The sequence below is a fragment of the Zophobas morio genome, unplaced genomic scaffold, assembly GCF_036711695.1.
Source record: "Zophobas morio isolate AGI-343-1 ecotype UQ-CSIRO unplaced genomic scaffold, CSIRO_AGI_Zmor_V1 ptg000023l, whole genome shotgun sequence".
Lineage (NCBI taxonomy): Eukaryota > Metazoa > Arthropoda > Insecta > Coleoptera > Tenebrionidae > Zophobas > Zophobas morio.
The window spans coordinates 1,327,287-1,342,216 of NW_026972128.1; the positions used below are offsets into that span (position 1 = coordinate 1,327,287).

The following is a 14,930-nucleotide window of genomic DNA, read 5'->3' on the forward strand; positions in this document are numbered from 1 at the left end:
CAAATTCATTCTTCTTGTTCGATGATGTTATTTTAACTCGTGTAGTCTTGAACAAGTAAAAATTCAGTAGAAATCTTCATCGTTGGGTGTGGTTTAAAAAATGTTAACTCAATTTATTTGTCATATTAATGGTTTTATGTGTTATAGAATGACAGTAAGAAACATTTTTCGTGGAATTTTAAAGATGATAGATACGAGTAGAATCTCATTTAAAACTAAAAGGTGTTTGTTGACTAGAAGTAGTTACACATTTTTTGTGGTTGTAAGGTGTCGTGTATCATATTACTCGGGAGAGCAGATCGAATTCTTTTGTATCAATTTTTTACAATAGTAGGACCTTGAAAAAAAATCTGAAGTTCACAGAGCGGGAGTTACGAAAATATTGTTATAGGATAATTTTGACAAATGTGTTTATTTTATGACTTTTTGACGTTTCGATACTTGTACAATGCGAATATGTAGGTTTCCGTTTTTATTTAATAAAATTTGTGAAATTAAATTTTGCAATTTGTCTAACCAACCCGGGGTAACGATCTTTTTTGAAATATTGGAAGACAATAACATTCATTTATTGATAACAAGAATTCGTTCCTTCAGCAAAATAGATGACGTCATCTTGAAAGTTTAATGAATGTCTATTAAAAAATATGCACTGAGATTAAATAAATGGTGCAATTAAAATATATTTGGAGCAGGCTGTGAAAATTCAATTGTTTACGGCTTTGTTACAGTATAGAAGGAATCACGGCGGTTATTGAAAATGACATTTAACAGCAAAATAATGTTCGGTTAGAAAACCCATATTTTGACTCATGGTTTTTTGAAAAAAGTCAAAGTCGTACCTTAACATTTTACAATTTATCTTAGAAACTACCAAACCAATTGTTTTGAAATTTAACACATGCTTTGCGGTTATTATCAACCTGATAGATCGTTAATCAAAATTTTTGTATCCATCCCCATCAAAATTATAATCACATCACCTCTAAAGTTTGATAAGTATGTAAATTACATTTTCCAATATTTTAATTTTAATATATACAGGGGTAGTGCGAATCAATTTATGTGGTTTAGCTCAATCTAGCAAACGTACATAAACATTGTGATTAATTAACAATATAACTTTTCACTGCTTTTATTGTACGCGTTTCCAACTTGCAATACATTACCATTTGAACAACAGAGGTTTGTTATTGTATTATCGACTGGAGTATTGTTTTAATTTTGGTGTCCCGTGTTATGTCAGAATTTTTTATTCGTTCATTTGCACTTATGTCGTGGGTACTCGGTGAATAATTCATTTAATTCCTGAATTTCCATCTGCGGTGATTTGTAGCTGCTGCATTGTTTTTGTTTGCTTTGTTTGAAAAATTTATTTTCTCATAATTTCAAAAACAAAATTTACCAAAGGGCATAAATTGCGACGTAATATAGCCGGAGCATTTAAAAAAGGGACTCACCTATGCTGCCCTAATTTAAACAAATTAGGAGAGGATTAACCGGATGCTTTGGTTTTGGTATACTATCTACTATCTGGGTCATAATCAGGGTAAACGCGAAAATGGATTTATCGAAAAAGGGAATTCTGTCATTGGGTTTCCATTTTGAGTTATCAAACAAAAACAAAACAGTCGATCGCTTAATGCAATTAAAAGCATTTGAGTCAAGGTTAGCAAATAATCGCTACTTTATGTGTAATTAAGGTGAATTGATGGTGAATATTGCAAATTTTCAGTTCCCGTTTAATCGTAAGTAGGTTATTGTTTTTTTTTAATTCCTAATTATTTTCAAATGACAGTTCTAGATCATCGGCATTTTTAATTACGTGACATGGCTCATTCGCAAGTAGGATAGGTTATTTCATCGACGAGTTCGAACAGATGCGTTCATTTTCATTTGTTTTGTTAGATTAATAGGCCCCACTAATATAGCAGAAGTCAATAAACTTGCATTGACGTTTCATTGTTATTAAATAAAATATGTCAGCCGCACATCATGCTGTCACTATCGCATCGGCTCGGATGAATACTTTATCGCAGTTTGATGATGAATTTATCATAGTTTAATTTTATTACTGAAGTGCCAAAGTGTAGTGTTTATAATCGGATAAAATTTGTTTGATGTGAGTTAGATCTCAAAACAATGTTTACCCGCCATACTAAAACACTCATCTGTCAATTCGGCTGGAACAAACGAGTACAAACGATGTTATCAAAGTTGCGTGTTTTGATTGTTTTAGGACGTGGAACAGTTTATCTGAAATGCTAAGCAACTTTTTTCGTTTTTTACTTCCCGAGCGTAAGCAAAGGAAGTATTGTAATCGAGTCCGTCGGCCGACTCTCTACTTTTACGTTTTCTCGATCTTTCATGACCCCTAGAAGACGAAGAAATAGGTCTCCCATTTCCGTCTGTCTGTCCGTCTGTCCGTCTGTCCGTCTGTCCGTCTGTCCGTCTGTCCGTCCGTCTGTCCGTCTGTCCGTCTGTCCGTCTGTCCGTCTGTTGTCACGGATTTTTATTAGACAGATAATCTCCGAAAGTACTCGACCGATTGTTGTGAAATTTTGTACTTATATTAAGAATATCATGTAGATGGTAAAACGCTAACCAAAATTTGTCGAATCATCCCCACCACTAAAGCGATGACGTCACTTCAAAATTGTACATAGTAAATGGGTTTTCAATTGTATAAAATAACATAGTCCTACACATGTAGTTTACAACTCTGAATCGACTTTTCACCCGAAACGTCCAGATTTTTGGAAAAAAAATCAAAATTATAAAACAACATTTTGAAATTTAATTTTTAATCTGCTAACCAGAATGCTTTGAAATGTTGCAGATGTTTTAAGGCTATAAAGAGCATCATAAATCTTTAGTCAAAAAATATTTGCTTATCCCCTCCAAAAACTTGATGACGTCAGCTCAAAAGTTTGTGGAATAAATCATATCTAAAATGTACAAAATATGATGAGTCTGTACTTGTGAACTATCACTCCATTAATATTTTTTGGATTTGCATATACAGGGTGACTCAAAAAAATTAATGAATGCGTAAATATATTTTATTGATTTAATCAGGAACTACAAAACCGAATGCTCTGAAATCTTGCAGATGTTTTAAGGTCATAAAGAGCATAATAAATGTTTAGTCAAAATATATTTGCTTATCCCCTCCAAAAACTTGATGAGGTCAGCTCGAAAGTTTGCCGAATAAATCATATCTAAAATGTACAAAATATGATGAGCCTGTACTTGTCATTTATCACTCCATTCATATTTTTTGGATTTGCATATACAGAGTGACTCAAAAAAATTAATGAATGCGTAAATTTATTTTATTGATTTAATCAGGAACTACAAAACCGAATGCTTTGAAATCTTGCAGATGTTTTAAGGTTATAAAGAGCATAATAAATTTTTAGTCAAAATATATTTGGTTATCTTCTACAAAAAACTGATGACGTCAGCTCAAAAGTTTTCCGAATAAATCGCATCTAAAATGTACAAAATATGATGAGTCTGTACTTGTGATTTATCATTCCATTCATATTTTTGGATTTGCATATGCAGGGTGACTCAAAAAAATTAATGAAGGCGTGAATTTATTTTATCGATTTAATCAGGAATTACAAAACCGAATGCTTTGAAATCTTGGGAATATTTTAAAGTTATTATAAGCATGGTAAACTTTTGTTCAAAATGTATTTGTTCATCCCTCCTAAAAAAATTGATGACGTCACCCTTAAATTTTGCTGAATAAATCCTATCTAAAATGCAAAAAATATGATGAGTTTGTACTTGTGATTTATCATTCCATTCATATTTTTTAGATTTTCTTAAGAGGTGGTTCAAAAAAATTAATGAAGTCAATTTATTTTATTGATTAAATTAAAGGCAACACTTATTATTAGTATTACACCCCAACCAACCCAATTTGGTAGACACAAAATTTGTTAAAGGAAAAACTCGGTTGAAACATAAGGGTAGCACGCTTATTTACATCGACTTTAACGTTACAGATCTGCATTTGTTTTATGCGGTCACTTGGTTCCGCGAATGCGAAATAGACATGTTTATAATCAACCAATTGTGAATTTCACCGTCAAGAATTAAAATAAAACCCAATGTTTTATATAATAAGCGGAAGTCGAAGCAATAAAACCGACGGTCGTTTTGTTTACAGTTTCTGTGTTTGGCTCTCACGTATGCTGTTACGCCTGTCATCTTAAATTAACAATGTTTATACATACACGATTTTTAGTTGCCTCTGATACGTAGGTATACGTGAGTAAATTGTTTCGTTATTTTATTGATTATTACAAATCAATATTCAAACGACCCAATTCATTTTCCCGAAAATTTGAGAATATAATAATTTTATTCTTAGTATTGCACTACATCTATCCCAACTGATATACGTGTCCTTGCAAAAATGTTGATGACGTCATCGCAATTTTTTTTTAAATTCCCACTACAAAAATGTAATGAGAAAAAAAACACAATAGGCATGCAGTCGTCAAGTTTCCGACAGCGAGGGAAGTACTGTCTAAACTCTTTAGACCAATTTTTTTTTATGTTACTTTTATTGATGAACAAAGAAATTTTTTCTATGCCTAGACCTAAAGTTATTTGAAAGTTTATTGGTTGCCTTGTTATATTTTTTACTACGGTACGGTAATATTTATATTTGATATGTCGTATTTGTATTTACCTATTGTTTTAAAGATTAAGATACACAAAGGAACCATGTTGGAATTAATCTTACTTCAGAGATAATTGCGGTTTAAGGCCGGGGACATATCTGGCGGAACTTCAGCTGCGTAATTCAGCGCGCGGAATTTCAGCTTCAACTACCCCTCCACAAATCAAATTTAAATTACGCGAGGTGTTAGCATCACTTCTGCGGTGTTGGGGAAAAAACGTGTAGTTTTGTTTGAAAATGGATTCGCTAGAGTTAGTATGTATCTATGAAGCTCTAGAAAATGACAAAAAAAGAAGAAAATATGGAGTATATCCATTGCATTTAAAACGTCTAAGCATTGACCAGTTCAATTGCTAATATGAAAAAAGAAGACGCCATCCAGAGATTTTTTTTTTTAAATATTATTGATTATCGATTACATCTTTTGATGAACTCTTGGAAAAATCGTTCTGTGTCAATCATTCTAAATCAAAATATTAGAAAAATTCAAACAAACACAAAATTACGCTGCGGACTTTCGTCGCTAATATGGCGTGTTCCTATACAAACCATGGGTTACATTATTGTCGAAATTACGCTTCAGCGTGCCCAAGCGCCGACAAGCGGAATGACGCGCGCGTACTGCGTTTTGTCCGCACAGGTCTGGCGCTTTCAATGTATTTTCATTTGACACCATGGAGCGAAATTACGCAGCTGAAGTTCCGTCAGATATGTCCCCGGCCTAAGGCATCACTTAAGATTTTCTGCTGAAATTTTTAGCTATGCAAAATCCTTAATTTGACTGATTTGAATTACGATCCTCTAAATTTTTTAAATGGTCACCAAATTATTTTTTTTGGATTCAGCCCATTTTTGTTTTTAAATAAGAAAAAAATAAGTAGGTATTTGTATGATCTTAATATTACAATTTTACAATACAGTTTTATGTATGTATTTTTCCAGTAAATTAACTTTTTTGGTAAATTTTCGTAGTTATTTTTAACTTTGGGTCCTCGTATTAACCTACCAAAATTGAAAAAGCAAGGCAATGTCGAAGCATTTTTTGGTACCTAAATTTTCTCTTATAAAAACGCTTTTATGTAAATTCATCAAGGGACATGTCTCAAAACTGACGTGAATTATGAAAAAATGTATTCGCGTTTCAAAACTAGTTTGCGAAAAAAAAAATCACAGAAACATACTCTTGTTTATTTATTAACCCCCGACTTAAAAAAAGGGGTGTTACAATTTTGACCCCTTTTTATCTTTCTCTGTGTCTGTGGCACCATAGCTCCCAAACGGATGAACCGATTTCAATGCGACTTTTTTTGTTTGAAAGCTTGTTCGATCGGGGTGGTTCCTAGCCATGTTTGATGGTAATCACTTACGCCACTTGTAACTTTGCAGCCTTTATCTGTCTGTGGATTTGACTGTGACACCATAGCTCCCAAATGGACGATCCAATTTATTTATGGTGTTTTTTAGTAGAAAGCTGGTGTACTCGGGATGGTTCTTAAAAACACAGCTAAGAATAAGTTGTGATTGAAATTACTTAATTAGAAGTTGTGAAATTTAGGAATGATATAATCATTTTTTCAAAATTTGGTTAAAGAAAAGATCCTTGACCATGTATAGTCGCCTCACCACTTTAAGAAACTTTGACTAAAATTATAAATCATAACGACAAAGAAACCCGTCGAATTTAAGTACTTCACCACAGTAAGTAGCTTAGGCTAAATACCTCCCTCTGATGACGTTAATGCACCCCATCCTTTTCTACCTGCTTTATTTGTACAGTAATATTTATATATACTATTCTTCAAATGCCAGTATGAGTACGACTCCACTGCAGAGCATCTTTAATTAAATTAAATTTTATAGTAATAATAGTGTCCATGAATGATCAAAGATATTACTATACAAATAAAGCAGGTATAAAAGGATGGGGTGCATTAACATCATCAGAAGAAGGTATTTAGCCTACTTACTGTGGTAAAGTAGGTAAAGTAGTCCAAGAGTTATAAGGTTATATGACTATCATAAAACTAGTTGATCGCAAATAAATACTCCCTTTGTGTGGTTCGCACTAAGCTTGCCGGTTGGCAATAAATCGTCTTCTAAAATGTTCTTGCTTAGATTTAGATATTTAGTGAAAGTCGCCCCTGAACGAAACAACAACAGCCGGTGCAGCTGCAGTGGACACGTTATTTACGACCCTAAAACTTTTTCTACTATAAACAACTTAACTTCCACACAATGGGATAATTTTATGATGGCCATATAACCTTATAGCTCTTGGACTACTATACTTAAATGCGGCGGGTTTCTTTGTCGTTATGATTTATAACTTTAGTCAAAGTTTCTTAAAGAGATGAGGCGACTATACCCTACTCATTATCAACAAAAGATAACCATAAAATCACCTACATAGTTTGTAAAAAGATCAGTGTTGGACGTAAAGGCTTTGAAAACACCTTTTTTTCGCGGCGATTTTACAATTCCAAAAAAATAATATTAAAATTTGGATCGAAGCTGACAAACGCATCAAAAGGTCACCTACCTTGTTTTGTTCAGCCTCCTGGGTTGAGGGTTTGTAGACCGCATGCACAAAGGAACCACGTGTCTAAGTTTCGCGACAACAATTCGCGATTTACGTCACACAAGATGGCAACTGCGTTCACTTAACGCCCACCTTAGCGATGTTACCTCTCTGAGGGTTTCTCGATAACTCTCTTCGATAACAGCGCCAACCCCAAGTACCGGGCCTTTTTGCTCGGTACTATGGCGCCTCTAGTGGAAAGTGACCAAAATACACTTGTCAGCAATCCGCGGGATAACAAACAAAATCAAAACAAAATTTTAAACAAACTTCGAACCGGAACATTCCGCCCACCAAAAGAAAATTAAACAAATTTTTTTTTTTTTTTTTTTACGTAGGTTCCAGCACAATATAAGGTTAATTGACAATCTAAAACTAATGACTAAAACTAAATACAATATGAATGCAAACTATTGACGAGGAAGCGGGCACAGCTTCACTAGAGGACGTGTGATCAGGCCGCTAGTGGTACGTACTTGTGCAACTCGCACTATGCCGTCTTTTCCCGGGTGCAACGCGACAATTCGGCCAAGTTGCCACTGCAACGGGGCCACCGAATCACCCTTGATTACGACCAGCGTATCTACCGACGGTAGGTTATTCGACGTGTTCCATTTATTTCGTTGCTGCAATGTATGGAGATAACCCTGTTGCCACCTATGCCAAAAATCCTGGTGCAACCGTTGCACGAGCTGCCATCTACTTAACCGATTTAACCGCATTGCCTCCAACGGTTCATCGGGAACGGCCACTAACGGTCCTGAGGTTAAAAAATGCCCGGGTGTTAGAACCGACAAATCTTCGGGGTTATCTGCGGAGACGGGACACAGGGGTCGCGAATTCAACACGGCTTCAATTTGCGCCAATACGGTACTAAATTCTTCGAAGGTTAGGAGTTGCTCGCCTACAACGCGCTTAAGATGCGATTTGAACGATTTAACGCCCGCCTCCCATAATCCTCCCATATGGGGGGCCGACGGGGGGTTAAAATGCCATTTGATGCCGCAGCTACCGGCCGGTGCTTGCATATATTTCTGAAGCAGATTATTGGCGCCAACGAAATTTGTACCGCAATCGCTATATATGTCAGTACATTGTCCTCTACGCGCCACTAAACGACGTAATGCACCCAAAAACCCTTCCGAAGTCAAGTTAGACACCAATTCCAGGTGGATGGCCTTTACCGCAAAACAGACGAAAACGCAGACGTAGGCCTTCAACCGCGCCGCACCCCGACGCCGTCCCATTGTAATGGAGAAAGGGCCAGCAAAGTCCACTCCACAGTGCGTGAAAACCTTTGCTTGCGTTACTCGCGGCCTCGGTAGTTCACCCATAAACGGCGTTATTGGCTTTGGATTTACGCGAAAGCATCTGTTACATCGTCGAAGGGTATGTTCGATGGCGCGTCGGCTTGACAGAATCCAAAATTCACGCAACAACAAATACTGTAATGTCCGGAATCCGACATGTAAGTGTGTCCGATGAGCGGCCTCTATGATTAGTTCGGTTAGACTGTGCGAGCGCGGCAACAACAAGGGGTGCTTAGTTTCATAGGGCAGTTCCGTTTGGTGCAATCTTCCGGTGACGCGAATCAAACCGTCGTTGAGGAACGGGGTCAATTCGTAGAATGGTTTTGAACACGTGCCATTCTTTTGCAATGAACGGATTTCATTGGCAAACACTTTACTTTGTGCCATTCGCACAGGTATTAACAACGCATGATGCAATTCCCTTCTGTGTACTTCAAGTTCCCTACCGGTACCAACTTCTAGGTCTACTTGTAGAGGCCACTCAATACCTGTCAACCACATGGGATCCGCCCACCATAGCGAATGTGTGACACGCTCCTGTAAGAGTAACCCCCTCGAGGCACAGTCGGCTAGGTTATCAGGGCCGCTTCCATGATTCCATGCCGAAGGTTCGAATATACCTTGTATGGGCGCGATTTGATTTGCAACAAAAGTGGTCCAATGACCGGGCCGCGACTTAATTCCCGTTAGCGTTACTCTTGAGTCGGGCCACGCACACACCCTGTGTGTGTTCAACACACCCTTGAGGGTTTCCCGGGCAAATGACAATAGGTCGGCCGCAAAGAGGCGCGACTCAGGGACGAGAAAACGGCGCACTGCTGATTCGGAGGACCGATCTAATAAGGACGGCGTCTTGTCGGCGAAAGGTAATTGAACATGGTAACTACCCTGGATGTCACATGCGATCGACGACGTGACTTTTTCCTCACACCAAGCGTCTTGCGGGGCCACCATACTGCGTTGTGGGACTTGCTCACGCTGCCTAAAGCGTTTTAATGCCGCGTCTACAGAGTTGTCTATGGACGTACAAAAGGACCTAACCGCGGTTTGTTGTTTGTTACGCTTAACACCCCCAATCAGTACCCACCCGAAAACAGTATTTAACGCGGACGGTTTCTCGAGCCCACCTTTCCTGAAGCCGGATGTCACGATTTGTCCGTAAACATCAGCACCCAACAAGACATCCACTTGTTGTGGCTTACCGAATTCCGGGTCAGCCAATTTCAAATTACGTATGTGACGAAATTGTCGCAAACGATCCTGTGACACTGCCCTTGTGGGAACGTCACCACAAATTTGAGGCACAACGACCATTTCAGCTTTCAATGAAAAGTTACGCACTAAATGTGACCTCACTTCGCATTTCAATACACCCGACGTACTGCTTGACGACATTTGATTCAAGCCTTGAATTGGTACCACCGCGTTAGTTTGAGGGAGCCCTAAAACCTTTGCACACCGCTCTGTGACAAAGGTGGCCTCGCTCGCAGTATCCAAAAGCGCCCTAAATGCGCGATATTTACCTCGCGAATCCACCACAATTATTCGCGCGGTCGCCAACAAAGTGAAACTATGGGTCGCGATCGCGTTAGTCATTAGTGTCATTACTTTGACCCCGTCGTCGACCGATGGGTCCCCAAAGATCCCTGACACCTCTTCCGGCTCGGCGCTAGGTTTGGGGACAAAATGTAACAACGTGTGATGTCTACAATCACAAACCCGGCAGTTTAATTTAGATGGGCATTTGCTAACCGAATGCACCCTCGACAAACAATTGTAACACAGATTTTTCTTACGCGCGAAAGTATGTCTATCCCGTGGTTCCATTTCTAAGAAAGCATCGCATTTCGTTAATGGGTGCTCATCCGAACAATTAAGACATTGTTCCTTGTTGATTGGTGATCGCGTGACAAACGATGACGTCACGGGACGCTTGGCAGGTACGGAAGATGCAGCTGTGGGTTTACGAAGGGCGGATGCGGAATTATGACCCATTGTCATAACGGAAGTTTCCAACGCGGTACAATGTTTAAGCAAAAATTCTTGGGGGTCATTGTAAGCAGGTACGGAATTTCCTACAATACTCAACTCAAATTTCTGTTTCCACGTGGTGTCCAGTTTTTGCAACATTAAATTTAATAACGTGAAGTCCCACAAATCGACTTCATCGTACTGCTTCAACGCGGCCAAATTTTCAGAAAACACGTTTAACAAATTTCGCAACAAATTCGGCGAATCTCCATTCACTTTGGGTGCACTATAGATCGCTTGCCAATAATTTGTCAATAATACGCGCTTATTGTTATAACGCGCCACCAGCGCATCGAATGCGATAGCATAATTTGCCGCCGAAATCGGCAAATTTTTGATGACGGTAGACGCCTCGCGAGACAATGACGTCGACAAATATTGAAATTTTTCAATTGCGCTAAGATTTGGGTTATTGTGGATAAGCGACCGAAACAAATCATAAAATGTGGGCCAGTTTTTGATCTGACCGTCAAACGTCGGAATTTGAATTTTGGGCAATTTGACGTTGTTTGATGTTAAATTGCCCCTGGGTGCGGATGACTGCGCGGCCTCGCGATTTAATTCCGCTGCAACCGATTTAATTGAATACTGCATATCGTCAAATCTTGATTGCACCTCGTATTGTTCGTCTAGCTCCTCAGGGGTGGTGCATAATTCGACAATTTGCAACTGTCGCTGCTCAAACTGGGCAACAATATGGTTTAAGTCCGCAGCTCGAATAAAAAACTCTCCTCGTACAGTTTCGTGGACTCTGGCTTGTTGCGATAGATTCACTAAAGCCTCCACGCGTTTGATCAAACTAGCGCGTCCATTACTTAGCGCGGCAACGGTAGCCATTATGTAAACTCGAATTTACGTATTCCGATAATTTAAAATCAATTGAAAATGCGTGCTAATCACGCTTAGCAAAACCACAACAAATTTGTGCTGGAATCTACAAATCTCTCGTAATTACCCTAAATCCGGCTCGAAGGACCATATGTTGGACGTAAAGGCTTTGAAAACACCTTTTTTTCGCGGCGATTTTACAATTCCAAAAAAATAATATTAAAATTTGGATCGAAGCTGACAAACGCATCAAAAGGTCACCTACCTTGTTTTGTTCAGCCTCCTGGGTTGAGGGTTTGTAGACCGCATGCACAAAGGAACCACGTGTCTAAGTTTCGCGACAACAATTCGCGATTTACGTCACACAAGATGGCAACTGCGTTCACTTAACGCCCACCTTAGCGATGTTACCTCTCTGAGGGTTTCTCGATAACTCTCTTCGATAACAGCGCCAACCCCAAGTACCGGGCCTTTTTGCTCGGTACTATGGCGCCTCTAGTGGAAAGTGACCAAAATACACTTGTCAGCAATCCGCGGGATAACAAACAAAATCAAAACAAAATTTTAAACAAACTTCGAACCGGAACAATCAGAGATAATATAGTATTTACAGATTTTCGGATTAACCATGTGTAAAGTAAATTCTTTTGATAGTGGTTAAGAGGATGAAGAAATTTCTGAAAAAACAACGGACAATCATGGACAGTCCGCAGTCCTTCGTTTCGGAAATTTAAAACTTTGCATTTCTGTTACCCATTAGGTGCAGATTAATGTAACTTGGGTAACGTATAGTAATCGCTCAAGAACTGAATATTGTAGCAAGCGTTCCTGACAATATAGGAAAAAACAAGATATGTATATCAAATTTGTACTTGTGATGTGAGTGGTAAGAACGTAGGGTTTGGAAAATCTCTAAGTGGATCTATTTGCAAGGTTTATATCTCCACTTATTAAAAAATAATAATAAATTAGCATGATTTTCACATTTTTTGTGTGACAAGTGTGACGCAAATTTTGTTTATTTTACGTCTCTCGTTATTTTGAATATGGAATCAAGAATTCTGAAATCCGAGCAGATTTCGAAACCTTGATAATTATCTGGTGCTTTGTAGTGGCAGTAACTAACGGTAATAGCAATTACACGTAATAAATAAGAACCTCTATAATAAGACGGCGTTTCTGCGTAATTGCTAAGTACAGTTCTCAGGCTTCAATGTTTTCTCAGTTTGTATACTTTAAAATATTAAAATCGCATTAAACGAAAATATGAAAATTAAGCACACCAACAAGAGTCGCTTGTTTGTCGTAACGTTTAATGAAAATAATGACACGGTAGCAGCTACTGTTCAACCTTTTCCACTTACTGTCTGTCTCCCGTTGACAGGAAGTAGCAAAATTTTTGATTGCCAGCGCATTAGCCGTCTAGCAGATGTTACACAATCAAAACATGACTCAATGCTGGCTTTGACTTTGTCCCTCCAAACCGCAAATCGCTGACGACTACCTCAAAATATCGAACAAGCTCCATAAACTTAGACCGACCCAAGAATTTCGGAATGCAAAACTTGGACGGCCAAACGCATTCTGAAAAAAATTTAAACACAGAAAGGTGCGATGACGTCAATTGCTCTAAAATAAAATGTATGGTGCGACAATCCCCGGTCCCGCAATGATGAATGTTTGGACGATTTTACAAAACCCAGCGAACTTTTCATTATTCAAAAGTTGACGTTCTATTTGCTAATCGATCTTGTCGATGAATGCGGTTTAGCACTATTGTGTCGAACAAGGAGAAGTGGAGACTCCAGCAGGAGTCTCCTCCAACGTCACCGAGATTGACCACCGCGAATTATGAATGGGGGATGACGTTTGGCACGTTTTGTCATCGATGCAGGTTGATCAGATTTGCGCAAGTCAACGACGATGACAAAGAATATGGGCTTATCGAATCTGACACGTGTTGCCCCCACATCCTCATCAAACATTCATTGTGATCGATCTATTTTCGTTGGGTCGGTGGCGGCGGCGGCGGTGCGCCGTGCCGTGCGTTGGGATGCCGACGATGACTAGATTATATTTCGAAATTGTGTGTAGGTAAGGTCTCGGCGGGCGAATTTATGCCGTTGCCGTTCGGTTTCATGAAGCTAAAAATAAGATGGCGATCGTTACGCCTTCGTGCGTAAAATGGTCCAAGAAAAATCCACAACATCCGTTTTCATTCAGGTTTTCGGAGAGACGAGATCAATCTAATGGATGTAGGAGTTTGGGATTAGAGGTTGAAAAAATACCTTCACCGGTGGAGGGGGCGGGCGGTGGGGGTGTGAAGAGATTTAATTTGGTGGTCGGGTTGTCTCGACTCGGGGCTTGGAGGGTGGGAGTAGGTGTCTGTTGGAAAAAATTCAAATTTTTCAGTTCTCAATTTATTCAATTTGTTTTTCACTGTTACTGGTAATGTGAGAATGAGAACTATTTTTGTGTTGTGAAAATGTGAATCTAGTGTAGGAGGAAAACCATTATATTAATGAATGTGCAAGCAGTCCCAATTGACATTTTCATTCATAAATATGTCTATAATGAAAGTTGTTGGTGATAAAAATAAAGTTTTTTTTTTTCTTCATTATTTTTAATATTTTATCTAAAACGAAAGATAAATTTTATCTTTTGATAGTAACTATTTTATTGTATACTAGTTTTTAGAAGCGTTGAAACTTTTATTGTGATCTAGATTGTCTCAGTTCAAAGAATGTTGATACGAACTTTTAGTGCATGCGATGAATTTATGAATTTTTACTTTTCAAGCAACAGCGGGGGACAAGATTGTGGTACATAGTTAATTTTGTAAATGTTTCATTTTTCTTTTTCTGTTGTTCAGTTGGTGAAATACGAAAATGCAGGTTGACCATGACTTTGCTCTTTGGATTTTTTATTTTTACTTTTTGACGGTACTCAAAGATGATCGTGAAATGCTAATCAAACTTGGTCAACTCGTCCTCTCCAAAAAATTGGGACACTTCAAAATTTTGCACAGTCGTATTTTACAATTTATCGAAGAAATTATATAAAGGACTTTTTTTAAGTTTCGCAAGAGCAGCGTTGATCCATTCCCTTAACACTGAAGTCTGGAGTTATGTATACAAATATGGTCAAAATATGCTGCTATTTCCACAAAAAAATGCTGTAAATATTCACAACTAAAAATGTAGTTATACGCGTGATATAGATAAAGTCATTTTACTTGTACTTGGTTTGTTGAATTTACTTTGTTTTAAAGAACAGTTTTTTAGAATAAAATGCCGTCTATACTTCCAATTTTTATTTTTATTTATTTATATATCTATTTATTTATTTTTTTGTAGCAATGCAAGGGTCCACAAGATTTGTGTTACAATATTTTATGGAGGGATAAACAGAGGTATCCGCTTTGTTATAGTGTTAATTAAAATTTAAATATACACGGTGTTTTAAAAAAAAATCAAGTTTA

The 14,930-nt window shown here is 38.0% G+C and overlaps 2 protein-coding genes across 6 annotated transcripts in view; one reads left to right on the forward strand and one right to left on the reverse strand.

Annotated features, from left to right (window-relative positions):
* Positions 1-7,441, reverse strand: part of LOC135134455 (dynein axonemal assembly factor 10) — a 36,276-nt gene extending 28,835 nt beyond the window's left edge. For both annotated transcript variants that reach the window (XM_064063139.1, XM_064063138.1), the window contains exon 1: positions 7,242-7,441. The gene's annotated coding sequence lies outside the window, so the exon portion shown is untranslated. The remainder of the gene's footprint in view (positions 1-7,241) is intronic.
* LOC135134450 (serine/threonine-protein phosphatase 2A 56 kDa regulatory subunit epsilon isoform) overlaps positions 1-14,930 on the forward strand; it is a 94,311-nt gene that overhangs the window by 8,687 nt on the left and 70,694 nt on the right. The gene's annotated exons all lie outside the window — the stretch shown is intronic.